Here is a 19,871-nt window from a genome sequence, read left to right on the forward strand (position 1 = left end):
TTTTCTATTTATAAACCTTGGAGGTGAGTTTCCATCCATCCATCCATTTGTTTACACCCTTGTCCCTCAGTGGGGTCAGGAGGGTTTGCTGGTGCCTCTCCAGCTAACGTTCCGGGCGAGAGGCGGGGTCACCCTGGACAGGTCACCAGTCTGTCGCAGGGCAACACAGAGACACACAGGACACACAACCATGCACACACACACTCACACCTAGAGGCAATTTGGAGAGGCCAATTAACCTGACAGTCATGTTTTTGGACTGTGGGAGGAAACCGGAGTACCCGGAGAAAACCCACGCATGCACAGGGAGAACATGCAAACTCCATGCAGAAAGACCGGGGCTGGGAATCGAACCCAGAACCTTCTTGCTGCAAGGCAACAGCTCCACCAACTGCACCACTGTGCAGCCCGAGGTGAGTTTCCATGCAGGTTTATTCTTGAATAGAAGTTCTTAGGAGAGCAAACAACAACAGCCTGCATCAACAAATTACTGTTCTCTTCTTCTTTTGTACATTTCTTGCAATTAACGTTAATAAAATGTCAAGCAGTAGGAGGTTGATGATGTGAGAAGTTGCAGATCACTACTAGAGCCTACACTGTTTGGGTTTGGGAAACTATCATTGGAAACCGCTGCATTAAACCGGGTAACGGCTGAGGAGACACTAAGATGAGTCACCCTGTCTTTTTCTAATTCACGCAAACACTAAAACTACGACACGCACGTACTTCCAGGAACGGCTCTGCAGCAAGTTCTAAAGAAATCCGAGCAGCCGAAAGATGTCAGAGATGTCCTGTTGATGTGTGGGAACAATCAGCACCACTGAAGAGCCTGCAAAGCTTCAGCCTGATCCCACCCTGGAGCTTTGTGAGAATGTCCATGGGCATCCTGTGCAGCGTGCGTGTGTGTGTGTGTGTGTGTGTGTGTGTGTGTGTGTGTGTGTGTGTGGGCGGACAGAGAAGCTGAGTTGCCACGTTGGTCAGAACAAATCTGCATATTCATAATCAAGCAACATCCAAATCAGGTAAGCAGAAATAAAACTTCACAAGCAAATTGAGAAGCAGTAATGGTGTCATGCTAAGGACAGCAGCAGAAAGCTGCACAACTTAAAGAGATAAAGTGAAAGTGCAAGAGGAAAGACACAATGGCAGAATATGAGAGAGAGAGGAGGAGAAAGAGAGAGAGGAGGAGAAAGAGTGGTAGGCAGGAGACTGTGTGGGTTGACTTTTCTCTCTCCCGGGTGCTATGGAAACCTACAGAGCTGCAGCTCATCAGTGGAGAGGAGGAAATAAAGACAAAAAGGTAGGAAGATAGAGAAGAAATGAGGGGAAAATAATCATAGTTTCATGTAGGGAAACACCGATTTCCTTCATTTTGAGAGAGTGGTAATCGTCCGATACTTACATGTGAAGCAGATCTGATCTACTTCACAAGATGCCTACAAAATAAAAAAGTACCCACTGTCCTCTTCTTCTGAGAGGTTTGACTGGCAGACCGGCCCATCAGATCATGTCTGCACGTTTGCAGCTAACAACAGTCACTCCACGTATGCTAACTAAGCGACTTTCTTGCTGTCTCTAGCAACATTTCAAACTAAAAAAATTGGTAACAGCCAGGCAGGCTTTTTAAAGATCGGCAAGCAGCCAGAAAACTGCAATCGGTGCAGCCCTAGTTACACAGCTGTTGATTAAATCTAACTAATGTTTGTGGAACTTTACATAAATGCAGATTTACATGTTTTAATGTGCACACAAAACCTACTTATAGGCTAAGTAACGTGGAGGTAAGTGGTAAAGGAATTGGATAAATGATGGGTTAGTGCTTTTTCTTATTAAATTCAATAAACAAATCTCAGATTTAAAAGAAATAGCTGAATGATTACTCTGCCTCTTTGTATCAAACACATTTCTTTGCAGCTAAATTCCCAGTATAGCTCTTAAAAGCCATGTATTTTATGTTTTCTACTGATCAAAATAAGTCCAAAAACGTGATAAAAACCACTTTCTACAGCTTCATTTGCCTCATTCATGCTGGCGCTGAGATTTTCAGTTTTATCTGTGCATGAATGATGGTGGGAATGGAAAGCACAGAAAAAAATCTGAGACGCTGCTACGCTTCCTCCTCTCTGCTGCGTCTGCACACCAACATCCACACACGGCCCATATTTCCAGCTCCAGCGTCCTGCAGGTGCAGGTTCTCAGATAATCCGGTTCGGCTTCAGGACGCCTGCTTCATAAAACAACGAGCAGCATGATTCTGCAGAGAAGTATCGGGAAGTTAGGGACGTTATAAAGAAAACAGAGAGTTGCCAAAATAAGACAATTTACAGACTCACTGTTTTTATCTGATCAGTGAAATATAGGTCACCATGACAACACATTTTGCTGTAGAAAGTTAGATATTTTCAAGACAAATATTTGCATTTTTAGTTCCACCTCTACACTTTCGTCACTTCCCGGTGAGTTTCAGTTTTAAAGTTTTAACATCAGATGCATTGTAAGCCTTTCTTTGTCTCTAAATTACTCAACTTTTACTGCTAATGTTCAAAGGATTTATAGAAACATTCACGCTTGTAAAGATTGTTTTCTAAAACGGGGATGATTTAATAATCATTTGCATGTACAAACAAAAACACGAGTTTTATAAATGAAATAAAATAAAATCAAATAGACAAATTTTGCAGTTGTGAAAAAGTCAGAAACATAAATTAAAAACTTTCGCCCTCTCGTTTTCACTACTTTATTTAATATCAAACAGAAATCATCCAGCGTGATGCAAAGAAACTACAAGGTGGATAAACACGAATCACAGGATCTACAGCCGGAAGTGAAGAAGAAGAAGACAGGAAGTAGTTGGAGGATTGTGACGTGGCATGTTGTTTAATCACGTGTGTTTTTATTGCATTTCTTATTCAACGGAAACAACGCAATTGTGCAACTGTTTATTATATTTGCTAATATTGATGAAAAAGTACTCATAACAAGATATTTTCCATGTTAATAGAGAAATAATCTGCCAATGGTTAATATAATCAATATTAAGGAATTATTGACTTAAAACAAGCTGCTACATCTTGCTGAAAGATATTTGCACTAGAAAGTGGGTCAGAAATCCAGGTAAGATGGAGAGTTTTTGCAGTGTACACATTAAGCCGTGTTGCTTTGGCTCATTTGGACACCGACCTGAGGAAGATGCTGGCCGTCAGCGGAGTCGGGCACATTGATCATGACTTTGTTGCTTCTTGATTACACATTAACATGCTCATGTGCCGCTTAATCATGAGAACAAATGAAAGCTTGTAATTTGAGTGAGTCACTCTCTCAAAGTCTCCTAAGCTGTGTTATCGTTATAAAGCCGTTCGTTTCATTTGACAGAAGAATTAGACATTGTTCGTGGTAGGAACCTGACAGGCTTTGTCTCCCTCATCTGCCCCTCTCTGTCCGCCTCCTTCTGTCTCTCGCTCGCTTCCTCTTGCCCCTCTGCTCATTTCTCACAGTTTCATAATCTTGCTGAGAATGATGCAACTATCCAGTAACAGTATGGACAGGCAGACACACACAGTCTTTCTACAATCAGGCCTCTCGGACAGTATTTCTTAGCTTCAGTTTGTTCTCAAAATAAACGACGAGGATTTCCTTCCCCTTTATGTGTGTCTGTTTACAGGAAGTCTGGAGTGTTTGCTGCGCTCCTCCGTGTAAAAGAAAACCAAATAAATGTAAAAGGAATAATCAGGAAATGTTTTATGAAAGGAACGGTGGGTACAACCTGTCCTTTCAAATGTCAAAATATGTGCTCAAGCGAGCTGAATTAAAAATAAATACAAATCTGTTACTCAGGCTACGTTCACACTGCAGCCTGAAGCGGTCCAATTCAGATTTTTTTGTTTTTATTTATTTATTGGTCGTTTTTTTAAAAAAAATGTATTTATTTTAATAACTTTATGCTGCTATATGTTCTCCCGGGTGAACCGCAGACCACCTGAAAGTCTCCCGCATGCGCAGTAGAGGGCGCAATGACGTCACAGACAGTGAGCATGCTCAGTGTTTTGCCAACCGCCAGAGTGTTTGCAGATGTAAACATGGAGCAGAGCTTACGATTTTGAAGTTGTTGTCCGACCGGAGCAGCGCATTAACATCTCAGTCCGCCATGGTTGGTGTTTTTCTTCCCGCTTGCGCGTATCAGGGCGCAGAAGAATGACGTCTGACGAGTATCAGTGACGTTCAGGGTCGGATGAATGCGACCTGACGGTTCAGATTCAGGTCATATTTGAAAAGATCGGCTACGTATCGGATATCCAAGTGGTTAATCGAAAATAAATCCGACCTGTGTTGTCCAGACTGCAGTAAGGTCAGATACAGGTCGCAAAAAAAGCAGAAAACTGGGTCACTGCAGTGTGAACGTAGCCTCACATTGTAGAGATTAATTGATATTTATTGAGTAGATTTCATTAAATTGAAATAAGGGGAAGGATTAAATAAGTGTTCACTTCTTCCTACTCCTTTTCAAACAGAAAAGTAGTGGTAAACAAATATTTTTGTTCTTGGTTTTGCATGCACATGTTTTCTCTGTCTACCGATTGCTTATTTCTTGTTTTTTCAAATAGATAAAATCAATAAATAATTGGTAACTTCTAAATCTTTTAATTATAGCAGTTGGCAAAAATACAAACAAAGAAAAGAAAACATAACAGCTGGTGATCATTTTCCAGAGAATATGGTCTGAAATAAAAATCACAAATATTGAAAGACAGCTCATCCTCCTTGATACCAACACAGGCTATTAATAATATGGGAAACTAGTTTTAATCTTTGGAGAAACTTCATTTCTCTTCTGGAGAGCTTCAGATAATAACCTTTGGGAAGGTTTTGACTAGCAGATGAGGTCAGGGACCGGTTCTTTCGAGTGGTGGGGTTTATATACTGGCTCTCTATTGATAGAAGACTTTCTCCCTGTTTGTAAATGAACTCTCCTGAAACTGCTCATTATGAGGCCGTGGAAAGAAAACTACAGTTTTATCTGTTACAGTTAAATATTATGCTCATAAAAAGTGTTTTAGCACAGGAAGTCCAACAAAATCCAAAGCTGCAGTATTTAATTTTTTTTTACTTTTAACTTTCACTATGTCTTGACAGTATGGCATTAGACAGATAATCTGTGAAAAAATCTAGCTCCCCTGCATGAAACAGCCAATCAGAGCCAGGAGGCGGATCTTAGCGCTTTCAATCAGCATTGCCTGTCATGAATGCTAAGGCTAGTTAGCATGGCTGCTAATGAACACAGATAAAAACAGGTTTCTGGTAACATATCACTGTTTTTTCACTATTAGCGCTAATGCGTTCTTCTGGGCTCTGATTGGTCGTTTAGTAGCTCAGGGAAGAGTTAGAAGAGACGGATCTTTTCACATTTTATCTGTATCATATTACATTACCACTACATAATTTTAACAAATATGTAAAAAGCATATTTAGAAAAAAAAAGTTACATACTGCTGCTTTAAAGCCGTTGCTAAAAATTAGGAAATAAAAACTAAAATTCAGATTTCAGTAACCTCCATTTGCTTCCGTTTACAAGCTAACATTAGCGCTACGGCATAGCTGGTGGCTGCAGGAAGTTAGAAAAGCTGCCATATTGTTATTCCTGTAAAAAATAAGTTTAAAAAACAAACATCTGGGACTGTTTATTAAATATTTCTTAATTTTTTTATCTTGGATCAATGATGCTGGCAGTTTGTTATTAGAGATGTAATTTATCATGATTTTTTTTAAATATAGATGTATGAGGTCTTATAAAGCATTAACACATTTAATTAATAAATACTTGTCAAACTTCCTCAGGCTATCAGCCTTAAATGTTTTATTAGTTATTACCACATGCAGCAAGGACAAAAACGGTCTGGAGATTTTATTACTGCAGTTGTCGTGTAAAGTTTCACTGGCAATTTCAAAATGTCAGTTCTAATTGGCAGAAATCACATTATGTTAAGCATTAAAAGACTTCCTTCCTGGTAATTAGCAATCAGTGATGTTACTTTTATGCTGGCAATTATGACAAGAGTTCCTCTGGCGAGACGTGTAATGCGGCCAGCGAACGGGCGAGTTACTAAAACACAAGAGCGATATCACTCTCCCAGGAAACATTATCTGCTCGTACTAATCTGGTAAAACTTCAGAGCTGCCGCCATCCCCGTACTTTAAAATGATTCTCCGATGCAGGAGGGTGTGTTGAAATGAGACGCATTAGTTCCAGGCTCAGTCGTCTAAAAAAATATAAGAAGTAATCAGAAATACATCCATTTTCTTTCACCCTTGTCCCTCAGTGGGGTCGGGAGGGTTGCTGGTGCCTCTCCAGCTAACGTTTCGGGCGAGAGGCGGGGTCACCCTGGACAGGTCGCCAGTCTGTCGCAGGGCAACACAGAGACACACAGGACACACAACCATGCACACACACTCTCACACCTAGGGACAATTTGGAGAGGCCAATTAACCTGACAGTCATGTTTTTGGACTGTGGGAGGAAACTGGAGTACCCGGAGAAAACCCACCATGCACAGGGAGAACATGCAAACTCCATGCAGAAAGACCGGGGCCGGGAATCAAACCCAGAACCTTCTTGCTGCAAGGCAACAGCTCTACCAACTGCACCACTGTGCAGCCCACCCTCAGAAATACATGTTATTTATTATTCTGTAAAGTCTTGATTTGGTTGGAGGCCGAACAGCTCCACTTATTGATTAGGTAATAATGTGAAGCAATCAAATGTAAATAACCACATATGGTATTAATTTGAGTAAACTCGTCTGATTTATGTTGCAGTGATGTCAAAAGGCTCAGAGCACTTTGAAATGAAATCCAAACCAATTAAGAAACAATCAAAATAAACTTGGCACCAATCAGTTTCTGTAGGTACAAAAAGAAAGAAATAAAACAGCTGAAGTGCTGGGATTACTAAGAAATGTATTTATACAGCTTTGACCTCACAGGGACAAAGTCCTTGTGGCAGCTGAAGATGAAAATATAGATCAAACAGATATTTATAGACTTGTGGTTGTTGCTCCAAGGCTGATGCAGTAATAATGACTTTGGTGATTTGCAGCTGAACTCGCCTGCTTCTTCAAAGTGTCCATTTGATTTTTGGGGTTTGTTTTTTGGGAGGCATCCTTTTAATGCTTTGCCACTGGAGCACATTAAATCATAAAGTAAAATGCAGAAACAAATGATTAAATATGTGTATTTTTAAAAAAACAATGTTTGAGTAGGAATGTAACCAGAATCTTGCTTTTGATATTCCCTTTCATTTAAGAGTCGTTAAAGAGAAACTGCATGTCCAATCATTTCTGTGGACACAGCAGGAGGGGAAATAGCAGGTACTTTTACAGATTAATTAGTTGATCAATAATCCGGTTTTTCATAGTTTTAAGAAAACTTCAACAAACAGGGTTAATTAAGATGTCCAGATCTGGTCCTGAGTATCTCCTTGAGGTCCCAAACTTTAAAAGAAAAAGTCTATAAACACCTTTACATGTGTGACCTGCTGTTTGTCCGCATGTAAAAGGTGTTTATGGAGTTTTCACTGCGACCTCTAGGGGGCGATAATGTGCTGCACCGCTGCTTAGAAGAGGAGAGGAAGAAAAGAACCAATAAGCAACAAGCTGTTTTGCGTCCCTTCCTCTCCTTATCATATTATTTTAATAGCCTTTTTAAATTCTTTGTCATGATCTTACCGCTGTTTTTGTTGTCTGCTGTGTGTTTGGCGCCACCCTGTGACTGGGAGTATTATTGGAAGTAGTCCTTTGCCAGGGGTGTCCAAACTTTTCAAAAGTGGACCAAAAATAACCCAGCCTAAAAGCAAGTAAATAAAGCTGTATGGATTTTATTGTAGGGTCTTTGTAGAAAGAAAAAAAGGGAGTTAATTTCTGCCAAAATGAAAAATTCTGTGATTAACCTCAGAAATCTTCTAGAGCTTGAACATTTTCTAGAAAATGTTTTGAAATAAAATTCAGAAATTTCCAAATTTTTGGTAGAAAATCTCTTATATCTAGAAAAAAAATTTTTTTGTAAAATAAATTGTTTTTCGTAGAAAATTTCTGAGATTACTCTAAAAATATCTGAGTTTTTTGGCAGATATTTACTACTTTTTCCCCTATATTGGGTCTAATATGCCGTAAGTAGCAGATTTTGCATGTTTGCCGTATTAAAATTAAAACGTAGTTTTCAGTTTGTTTTGATTGATGCATTTCTTTCAGGAATAAGAACAGGATTTGGGTCACTTTCTTTCAAAAAGCTTGTTATATTTATCCAAGTTTAAGAAGGAATAAAAGCTGATTCGGCTGCAGTAAAGTTGGCTTTTCAGTAAAAGTCTCCTGGTTTTACCTTTTGTTAAAACTTGGTTATAAAAAGACAAAAGATTTGTGTTATACTTCTTGTGTAAGTTAATAATGTTGGTATAAATTTCCACCCTTATTACAAATTAAAAGTCTCCATCTGCATCCACGGGACAAATTTGAATCATTTTTAAATTGCACTTGGAGACCACAAAAAAATCAACCCAAGAGCCACAAATGGCCCCCGAGCCGCACTTTGGACACCCTGCCTTACTTACCCTGTCGCTTGAAATCAAAACTGCAGGATGAGATGGAAGTTTAATGTGTCAAATCTAAAGACTTAAAGACTAAATATACATTTGAATTTAAAATAATATCTAAAATATTTGATATTGACATGAAAACTGATAAAATGCTAACATATTAGCCTATTATTTTAAAAGTTTTAAAGATTTGCTGTATTTCAAAACTGGCAAAGCGAAAATGGGAAAGATTTAGCTCTTCATTGTTAGGACGATAACTCATCTATCAGCCTATCCATCATCTATACTCACTTTTACTTGCAGGGTTGCAGAGAACTGATGCCTCATGTGGCACCAAAAACAATTTATCATTTAGTTTGATTGATGCAGCATAAAAGCTGAAGTTGTGATTCTCCACAATGCCAAACTTTCCTCATCTTTAATGTAACAAACTGTACATCCGTTCAGTCCATTTGTTTTTGGTCCAACATGGCAAAAATCAAATGGACGGAATATAATTTCAGCAAGCAGCCACGTTCTACGGAATTCTACGATTGGCGTAATTATCCGCTGCAGGATTGTTGAAGCACAAACCATTTAAGGGTTTAAGGACGCTGGCCGTCGATGAAGGGAACCTGACACCCCTGAGGTAGAGACGCTGTCTGCAGAGATAACGGTCGGTCAAAAGGATCGCGTTGTGCAACTGTATCAGTCAGGAGAAAAGGACAAAATATACTAAATTATCCCACACGGTAGGGTAAGTTTTAGAAAAAGGGCAATAAAGAACCTGCAAACATTTCAGCCAATTGTGATTTCTTGATAAAAATGGAACTGCTGCTAAGCAGAAACTTTCTCTTTAAAAGAGAACTTCAAGACGTGGATAAAATCTTCCAAAACAATGTATTGAAACCCAACGTGAGCTCTGGTAACAACTCCAAAACAATGCAGATCAACAAAAGAGCATTATTCCTAAAGTGGCACTTTGGTTTTTCTAAAGGTGGAAGACATTTTGAAATGCCAGTCAGTTCTGATTCAAAACCTTTATGTTTTAATGCATTAAGACAAAGAAATGCTTTATTTTGTCAGATTAAGTCCAAGCATATGTCCGAATAAAAAGAACAACTTCGTAAGAGGAGAATTAAAGCTGCAGTATGTAACTTTTATAAAAAAACATTATGAATTTTTACATATTAGTTAAAACTGTCTCTATGTTCTGACAAATAATCTGTGAAAATATTGATCTCCTCCTCTTCCTCCCTGAAATACTCCAAGAAATGCACCTGCCCTGACAAAAACAACCAATCAGAGCCAGGAGGAGGGTCTTAGTGCAGTCAATCACCCTCGTGTAATGGTGCAGAAATAACTCATTTGTGCTAACTAGCCTTAGCTTTCAGGATAGGCTCTTATCTGCACCACAGCAGAGAGCAAAGAGGATTGAGCAGCGTCACTAGGAGGGTGATTGACAGCGCTAAGACCCTCCTCCAGGCTCTGATTGGTAGCACTGGAAGAAGGCAGAGGAGCTTCCATTTTTTCACAGAATACCTGTCTCATATCAGACTGTCAAATATCCAGATATCATTTATTAAAGTTACATTCTGCATATTTAAAGAGTCAAAATGGCTAATCCTAAATCTGACCTGAAGAACCCTGCAGACAAAATGTCCTCACACTTTGAGACTCTTGGAGAAGCTACATTGCTAAACCCAGATAACTGCTGTTGACAGACAGATTTTAGGATGTGCAGCAGGTTATTGCGGCTCTTTTGTTTTCAGATTAACAGTTTAAATGTCTCATTATAAGTGGAAGAAGCTCACAGGTGTTAAAACCCAGGCATGGTTAGAGGGTTGTGTAAACCTTTAGAGCTGCTCTATACATCAGATCTCTGAGTGACGCCGTTATAAACTGACCACAAGATAGGAAGATATTTGCACCTCCTGTTACCACGTTGGCACTTACACTCAGTCAATGACACACTGTCATCGTGTGATTTAACAGGCTTACTAAAACACGACTGAATCCGGCCAATCCCTCAGCTCTGCTGTGGAAGTACTCTGCGGTTTACCGGGGCTCAGGCCGTAATCGCCGGATTACCTGCGTTACCGTTTCTCTCGGCTGAGGGCCATCCCAGCGAATCCGTGGGCCGAGGTGAAAATCACGCAGCCTCAAATCCGACTCATGTCCTTCCATCTTCGACTCATCTCCTCTTACTTTCCTGTCCTAACGAAGCAGAAACGACTCCCTGAAAGTTCGTATGTGTAGTAGACGGAGAGACTCAGAAGACGAGATGTTTCCTCCTACGCAGGCAGGCAAACGGGCAGCAGCTCCAACACCTCCAGCATGTAGCTCCTGAAACACTATGGAATACCTAATTAGCTCTCACAGATAGCAAACAGGAAGCCTGCAGACTCCAGCCGAGCTGGTAGCCGATGGATTGATTGCACAGATTATGCAGATCGGATCTGGATGTACAGAAAGATCCCAGATAAACGGAAATAAAACTGCAAACCAAACAGCTACGTAGCTGAAATAGACCGGAAACCCTGCTGAGCTGCCATGTTGTGGAAACAAGATGGAGAAGAGTTTTATGAACAGCGTGAGTCAGATATGAAGATGGCTAAAATAGAAATGTCTCCACGCTGTAGGAGGTGTTTCTATCTGCACAGGAACATCTTCGTTTTTCAAAGATAAGAACGTTTACACCGACCCACTGTTTAAACATGGATTTATTAGCTGCGTTAAGCTATTTTAAATAGATTTTTGAAGGTTTTGACTGTTGGTAAAATTCAGAATCAAACTTTGATGCTGTACTTATTGAAAATTGTGGGTAAAAAATCCAGCGCCTGGAAACTTTTCTCCCATTTTTAATCAATGGAAAGGCCCCAAAATGGAAAAGGAGAGAGAACATGTCATTCAGACACCTGTTGATCTTCATTAGTAAGACATTAGTTTAAAAACACAGCTGCTAGCTTCACCTTGATCAGAGCTACAGATAAAAGGTTCAACATGACTGAAATTGTGCTCAGCAATGCTGGATGTTTTCCCAACATGCACAGGGAAGAGGATGGCAACCACGGCAATAAAATCTCCAAAGTTTTCAGGAAAGAACAACAGCAAAGAAACTCGTAACAACTGCAGAAGTAGTCAAAAATATAAACGAATGCAGTTATGTTAAAGGTCCAAGAGCTACAACCAACATGCTTGTTACATTTCTTTCCACAAAATCATTCATAGAAAATGGGATTTTGAGGGTTTTTATTAGTCTTTTCAGAATTAGCTTTTCAGGACGTCCTGTCACTTCCTAAATAAGCTGCTGGGGGAAATGGCTGCAAAACAACCGTACATCTTTGAAAAGCAGAAGTGGATCCCCCTGCCCAACCAGCAGGAGGTTTCTGCATTGTAAGACGACAACAAAGCACTTGTCTTTTCCAGCAGCCATTGTACAGCGGTAAAACCAGCCAGCTTTGCTTGGGTTACCAGGAGAAGGGGCGTCGCCTGCTGATTTTGTCAATTTATATTCAGAAGGTTTTTTAAATGACTCCTTTTCCAGACACCAAAAATAGTTAACTTTTTTTCAAAAACCAGCTGGGTTGGTTTGATTTTAGAATTAGTAGAAACGCAAATTTACAGAAACGTGCAAAATGCTAATTTTGCACAATAAATTTCAACTGGAGTTGTAGAAATCTTTCCTGCCAACAGCCATCACCATCTTCAATAACTCTGAATAATTGATGAGCTACAGCATCATTTAATTTCCCTTTGGGATTATCGAAGCATTTTTGAATCTGAATTTGCTTTGAATTTGAGGTTGTAGCTCTTTGGCTGCAACTTGCCCAGATGTGCTTGGTGATGCTAAACTGTTTGGTACGGTAGAGGATCTGTAATGCTGTGGGCTTGTTTCTCAGCCAAACGTCCTTGGCGCTTTAGTAGGGCTAAAGAAATCCTGCATACTTTTACATCCACCCTTCTATTTTTATCTAAATGTGTGGCGGAAAACTAACGTCTCTCGTGAATTTCTAAACGGACAAAAGCCAGAGTGGAAGAACCTTCCATTCAGACATTTAAGGGAAAAAAGTAATAAAAAAAAACCCTTCAGGGTGCTAAAAGTTTTCACACCTGGTCTAAAAGCATGTGTGCTGTCCTCAGGTGGTCAGAAAGCCGACTTTTGGCGTGAGAGCAGCCAAGCAGAACGTGAACTCCCTGATGGAGCCGAGGCCCGAGGGCAAAGAGGGGCCGGCTGTCGCCTGACCCGAAGTAACTAATGGAGGTTTCAGCGGCTTCGCTGACACGCAGTCCAATGGGACGCGAAAACATACCGCCAGAAAGACAGAGAGGGAGGTAACTAGTTACACTTTACTTTTGAAGAAAAGGCACTTTTAGGAGTATTTTTACTTTTACTTGAGTGATTTTATTTTGAAGTTTTTAATGAAAGAAACTGATTTGGAAAATCTTTTGCCCAATTTTGTTTTTGGCTACTTATATGAATTATTGTCATTTTCATCCTTAAAATACCAAAATTTAAACTTAGCTTTATATTTTGGTCCATTTGATGATGTAATTTTTAAATATTAAATGACTGATAATTTCATCAGTTACTCAGTACCAAGGTTATGTAGTAACCAGTTACATTTAAAAGAGTAATCTTTTTGAAAAAATGCACTTTTAGGAGTATTTTTTATTCTTACTTGAGTAAAATTTCTGGATTTTCTAGCCACTGAATAAAAAACAAACATGTTTTGACCAAAACTTTAGTTTTTGTTAAAGTTTCTGATTTAAAATTTTTTCTTTTGCCTGATTTTGTTATTTTTTTGTTGTTTATATAAATTATTGCCCTTTTCGTCCTTAAAACACCAAAATTTCCACTTAACTTTATATTGTAGTCCGCCTGATTATTATTTCTACATATTAAATTATTGATAATTTGACTCCTACTTGACTTTTTACCAAGTACGTTTTACTCTTACTTTTATACATTTTTTGGCCTCTCTGCCCTCCTGTGTAGAAAAACATCCAGATTCCTTCAGACTCAAAAAGTAAAGTTTTTTGCTTCATTTACAGCAGGTGGAGAAAAACCTTTTCTGGACCAAAGGGAGAGCTTAAAGCTGCACAGAACTGACCGAAGAGTGTAAATGAAGTGTTATGTAATTAATACTCCTCCTCTTATGCAGATACAGTAGACGAGCCCTAGAAATCCTGGCCTAAGCTGTAACTGTATCCGCGTACCGACGGATGGAGCTGCTTTCAATCCCTCTGGCTCCTATATGCTCATATAGGGGAGCTCCCCTTGACTCAGCTAAAGCACAGGCATGACTGAGACTGTAACACAAGCTTCAAATGGGTACGGGTTAGCACCAAACCCGTTCTCCAGCCACGCAGTATGCAGAAAATCTCTCTGTCTCACCCACACACACACACACACAGATATATAACACACCAGCCGAAAGGCCACCTGGTAATGCACAGTGACGACAAGGACAGGTAACAGAAAAGAAAGTGTTGTGGTTCTTCTCTTACCAACAAATCCCTCTTCTTTGGGAATCCTTCCCCTCAGCCGGCTTCTTCCTGCGCTGCAGCTTTCATCTTTCCAGCAAAGAGAGCAGGAGGAAAAGACCGAAGGACTTTAAATAATTAGCATTCCACTTGCTCTTGTGTTTTCTCTCCGGCTCTCCTCTCTTCCAGATTTCTCCACTGTCTCCCCGGGGGAAGCAGGAGCATCAGTGATACACCGCCGCGCGCTCCGCTGCAGGAGGCTGAACGTCAATCACACAGGTAGCCTAGGGAACCGATGAGCCCGCCTCGCAGCCGGCCCCGATTGGCTGGCCGTCCGACAACCAGAAGTCACAAGTCATCGTGGATCTACAGATGGGAACCGAGAGATGCGCCGGGATCATGCAGAGAGCTAAACAAACAGTAGTGTATTGCAGTACTTGTGAACTCTCTTCCTCTTCTCTCGCGCTGACTTCAGAGCCCACTGCTTTATTTTACAGTTGCTTAGCAACAGACTGTCAGCAGTGGATGTTGCAGAGAAGTGGGAGAGAGGAGAGATGAGTTCAAGTCCTCAACTTGCTCTTTCTCTCCGGCTGTCAGAAGTGTGGATAGATGTTGAATATTTCAGCTCTGAGGAAGGAGCGGCGTCTCGGTGTTCATCAGGAACGTTACGGCATCCGGCAACGACAGGAGGAGAAATTGTTTCAGAAAGCAAACTGCGGTGCTTTGAAAAATGCCTGAACATTTTCACGTTTTGTCCCGTCTGTATTTTATTGGAATTTTACAAAAATAAAAATCAGAATTAAACTCCAGGTCAAACATTTCTCCACAGATGCAAAAGTGCGCTCATCTTTATCTCCCATTTACCTTCTAAGGTTTACAAATCAAGACTAAAAGTCGCTTTTGAACCGTAATAAATGACATATTGACCAACATATTTGATGCGTATGATTTTGCTGATGGCACTCATCAAAATGTAATATTTGTTCATGGTGTTTTCTTTATATCTTAGTAATTTTGTGGCTTTTATAATGTAAAGCACCTTGATGCTGAAATGTGCTACACAGACTGTCATGAAAAATTTACTTTTTTACATATTTGCTGAAACTGTCACTTTATGGTGACAGTACATTATGTGACAGATAAAAAAAATCGAGCTCATCTGCCTTCTCCCAACCACAATCAGAGCCAGGAGGCGGGTCTTGGCGCTTTTTCCCATCAGCAGAACCTGTCATGAATGCTAATGCTAGTTAGCATGACCACTGATGATGGTGGATAAATGATTTTCCTGTTGTTTCTCCGCCATTAGCATATTTAGCAGCACCTTCACAAGGATGATTGACAGCGCTAAGCCCCTCCTCCTTGCTCTGATGGCTTGTTTTTGACTGGGAGCAGTGCATTTCTTCAGACAGCCATAGCAGCTTGATTTATTTTCTCAGATTATGTCTCATACTGTCACAACATGGTGACAATTTTAACAAATGTGTAAAAGATATTTTTAAAATAAAAGTTATAAACTGCAGCTTTAAACATGCTGTGTTTAAAATATTGTGAAATACACATCTGATGTAAGACCCTGCAGTGGTATCCTCATGTCCTTGGTATCATATAAAATAGATGATTATGAATGTTACATAAAACAAGACAATTCACTTAGCCTTCACTGCGTATGTCTTTTCTTATTTTATCATTTCATGTACAGCTTAAAATTTTCAAAAGGAGTTTTGGAACACAACAGTAATGTTTTGTCAAAAAAACCAACAAAATAAACCTTGTAGATGTTATTTAGGCAAGTTTTTAAAAAAAAAATATATATATATATATATATATTTCCTGTCTCCTCAACATCTCCAAAGTTGTAATATCCTGCATGACAAACTTACAGTTGAAATCAGACATTTATAATCCACCTCATTCCCAGCCCCCCATGAGGCTTTACCTGAATTATGGGCGCGACTTCCGCCGCAAACCGGAAGCGCCATTTGTTTACATGTTAGCAACTCGCTAACCGGCTTTCGCGAGAGGTTTTAAGCTATTAAACATGTGGGAACACCAGCTGTCACAGCATAAATGTGTAAATATTGTTTTTTCGTTACCTGCAGATACTGAGAAGTAGAATGAAGACTTGAAGAAATGGCCGCAAATAACCCGCACTAGCATATTTAGCTACTTCATTGACGCAGTTGCTCCCAATGCGTTTCCCTCCGTTGGCTTTTTGTCCTCACAATGAAACGAGCACATATAAAGCATTTTGTCATGTTCTAAAGTATATACTCAGTTAGGTTTAATGTTATTAAAAGTTTTTTTTTAAGACAGGTTAAATACTTTTTATAGATTAACTACTTATGATATTTACCCCCAATATCTAACAAAGGCCCTTTATTTTTTAGGGCTTTTCAAAAATATATATTTTTAACATTCTAGAAATTCAGAAGTTTACATCATATTTGATAGGATTTACTTCTAAACTGTAAGATTTCCTGACTTCGTGTCTAGTTTTTTTTTCTTCATGATGTCACACATCCGGTGTGACATCATGAAGAAAATACCCCAAAAATACCCGTGTTTATTTAAGACAGGGGAGTCCAAAGTGCGGTCCGAGGCCCATTTGTGGCCCTTCGATTGACTTTGTGCGGCCCCCAACTACATTTCAAAAATGATACAAACTTGGCCCGTACATTCAGATGGAGACTTTTAATTTGTAATCAGGGGGAAAAATTGTTACCAACTTTATTTTCTTACACAAGTAAATGTAAAGAACACAAAATATTCTGTCTTTTGATAACCAAGACTTAACAAAAGTAAAAACTAAGTATATCCAGATAATTTTTTTACTGAAAAGTTGACTTTGCTGCACCCAAAATTCAAATCAGACTTTATTGAAATTCTTCTAAACTATTCCATTAATTTGGCACAAATCCTTTTTGCCAAAGGTCAGAAAGGAAACATTAAGTGGGAAGTGAAAATAAGAACAACAGAATAACATTCAAAAATGAGGATTTGACCATTCCTGGTTCTGTAAATCATATTTTTATGCTATTATTCTGCATTTGGGAAACAATTGTAAACCAACTTTTCCAAAAAACTCATCACCGAGTGACAGTAGGAGGCCATTTTGGTCAAAAGCAGTGAAAATATGAGCACATTTTAAGGACATAAGCGTCTTCCTTCACCCTCTAAGACATCGGAGCGTAAATTAATCCCTTTCTAAAGGCATTCTTAAGGCAAGCGGGCATCAGCTGGGTCACAGCGAGCGATTCGGGGAGAATTGGCCACGTTCCATATGAGCCAACTCTGCCCTGATGGATACGATAAATCAGCAGCTGGAGCAGAAGAGGGAGACGCTGAGGAACAAATGCTGCAAGCTGCTTCCGACTGTCAAACGTTCTCCTTCATCCTCTGGAAACAAAGGAGGCTTAAATGTCACAGGCGTGTTGCACTGGATGAACAAACGGCGCTTGTGAAACGTCTTTGTTGTGCTGAATTATTCTGATAGTAATCTGTTCAAACGGGAACCCTCGCTTCTCTACTTCTTTTCGTTTTAAGCAAACAGATGATTCAGAGGATCAGTCGTGTGTTTTGTTATTCCTGTGCGGTTCACACAGCTTCAAATGCATGAGAATGCAGGCCATGCTATTCAAATCATATTTACTTCTGGATTTAACTTAGTTATGGTTGATGGGCCAAAAATATATATTTTTTACTTTCTCAACAATAAACTAAACAATTAAAAGATATGAAAATTACTCTAGATCCAAAAGTTAACAAAAACAATATTTTTTTTATTTTCTATATATCAATTGGAGAAAAAAAAAACTAAACTTAATCAATTCTGATTAATAAAATCAGGATTTAGGTGACTCTCTTTGAAAATGCCTGCTGTATTTATCCAAGTTTATTAAATGAATGAAAAGCAGATTTGAAGCAAAGTTTGCTTTAGAGTAAAAGTTACTGGTTCTCGAAGAGAAACAAAAAAAGACAAATCCTTTGTGGTACAGCCAGTATTTTCTATTGTAAAAAGATTTTACTTGTTTCGTCCTAATTGAAGATAGAAAGTCTCCATCCATATCAAAAACCCACACTGGGGGGAAAGTTCGCATCTTTCTTGATTTGAAGTCAGGGGCCACACACAATCACTCAATCAAAAGAATAAAATAAAAGAAAATAGAAAATTTCTGAGTTGCAAAAGTAAAAAAAATTGCTGGAAAAACATAAAAGTCAGTTTCAAAAGTTACAATTTTTCTGAAAAATTTCGGATTAAATTGTGACAAATTTTTGACGCTTAAAATAAATTGACATTTTTTTCTAGCAAATTTTTATTATTTTTTTACTCAAATTGTCTAGAAAAACGTAACATTTTAAGGGGTTGTTGGCCGTTTTAAGAGGTCAAAGTTCACATCAGAATCAGTTTGATATTTCCGCTGAGTGGCATGTAAACATGGTGCTGATCAGAGATGCAGCTCATGTTGATGTTGTTGTGAATACTTATGAGTACAGGGAGTCCTGGTCTCGGTTCATTTCTCTGAAAAATGGCCACCAATTACCTGAATTGATAATATAACTGCGTCAACAGAGGGCAGAAACAGGTCACCTCAATTAGAATTTTGTTTATTGTGCAAAATGTTCTCACTAAGCAAGTAAGCCGTTCCTGAAGCAGAAGAAATATTTTAATAAATCGGCAATGGAGAGAAACACTGTTAAGTCCTCTTCCTCCACATAAATTCAACTTTAAAACACACACAAAAAAATCATTTTCTTCTTTACCCCCCCTCCCGCTTTACAAAAGTATTAACACCTTGGTTAGGTCAACACAAAGTAGCATGAAGGGGATGAATGTCCTTTAAAATTAAACTTTATTTAATTTAGTTTCTCATCTCCCCAAACCTCCTCCTACAATTGCTACTTTTTACGTTTTTTCGTCATTAATCCGTAAACTGTATCACTAATCTTTGTCCAGTGAACGTTCTTCCACCTGATCCCTGCATCGCTTTGATACGCACCAAAGTCTTCTTGACCGTTTCTCTGATTAATGTCGTCCTTAGCCGACCTGGCTGTTTAATTGAGCGGTCATATCTTATAAAGTTAGCAGCTGCGCCATATTCTATCAATCACAAGACGAGGGATCCAGGTTGGCCGTGTAAAATACTGAAAGCTTGAGATATTGTTTCACAACCTAATCCCACGTTATGCCTGATCATGGGTTTATTAAATGGTAGCAAACAACCGTTAACGGCAAAACGGTACAGTTTAAGAGACTGCTCCCGTCAAAACGTAAGTTAAGAGCTGCTAACAAACCCAATATGCTAATGCCGTAAGTTAGCAGCGGTGAGTTGCTAACGTATTGTAGCAGCGGTGAGTTGCTAACGTATTGTAGCAACGGTGAGTTGCTAACGTATTGTAGCAGCGGTGAGTTGCTAACGTATTGTAGCAGCGGTGAGTTGCTAACGTATTGTAGCAGCGGTGAGTTGCTAACGTATTGTAGCAGCGGTGAGTTGCTAACGTATTGTAGCAGCGGTGAGTTGCTAACGTATTGTAGCAGCGGTGAGTTGCTAACGTATTGTAGCAGCGGTGAGTTGCTAACGTATTGTAGCAGCGGTGAGTTGCTAACGTATTGTAGCAACGGTGAGTTGCTAACGTATTGTAGCAGCGGTGAGTTGCTAACGTATTGTAGCAGCGGTGAGTTGCTAACGTATTGTAGCAACGGTGAGTTGCTAACGTATTGTAGCAACGGTGAGTTGCTAACGTATTGTAGCAACGGTGAGTTGCTAACTTACGGCATTAGAGCGCAAGTTAGCAACTCGCCGTTGCTACGGTCTTTAAAACCATA

The 19,871-nt window shown here is 39.4% G+C and overlaps 1 protein-coding gene across 4 annotated transcripts in view; it reads right to left on the minus strand.

Annotated features, from left to right (window-relative positions):
- The window catches only part of lrrc7 (leucine rich repeat containing 7), a 154,166-nt gene extending 139,239 nt beyond the window's left edge, over nucleotides 1–14,927 (minus strand). The window contains exons 1-2 of one of the 4 annotated variants that reach the window (XM_081606037.1): nucleotides 14,072–14,926; nucleotides 10,661–10,914 (exon numbers count right to left, since the gene is read on the minus strand). The gene's annotated coding sequence lies outside the window, so the exon portion shown is untranslated. Of the gene's footprint in view, nucleotides 1–10,651; nucleotides 10,915–14,071 lie in introns of all 4 variants that reach the window. The other 3 variants (XM_017304403.2, XM_017304405.2, XM_008406230.3) reach the window with 3 other exon arrangements.
- Between the last annotated feature and the right edge of the window lie 4,944 nt (nucleotides 14,928–19,871).

Source organism: Poecilia reticulata, chromosome 4 (genome assembly GCF_904066995.2).
Source record: "Poecilia reticulata chromosome 4, P_reticulata-male-v2, whole genome shotgun sequence".
Lineage (NCBI taxonomy): Eukaryota > Metazoa > Chordata > Actinopteri > Cyprinodontiformes > Poeciliidae > Poecilia > Poecilia reticulata.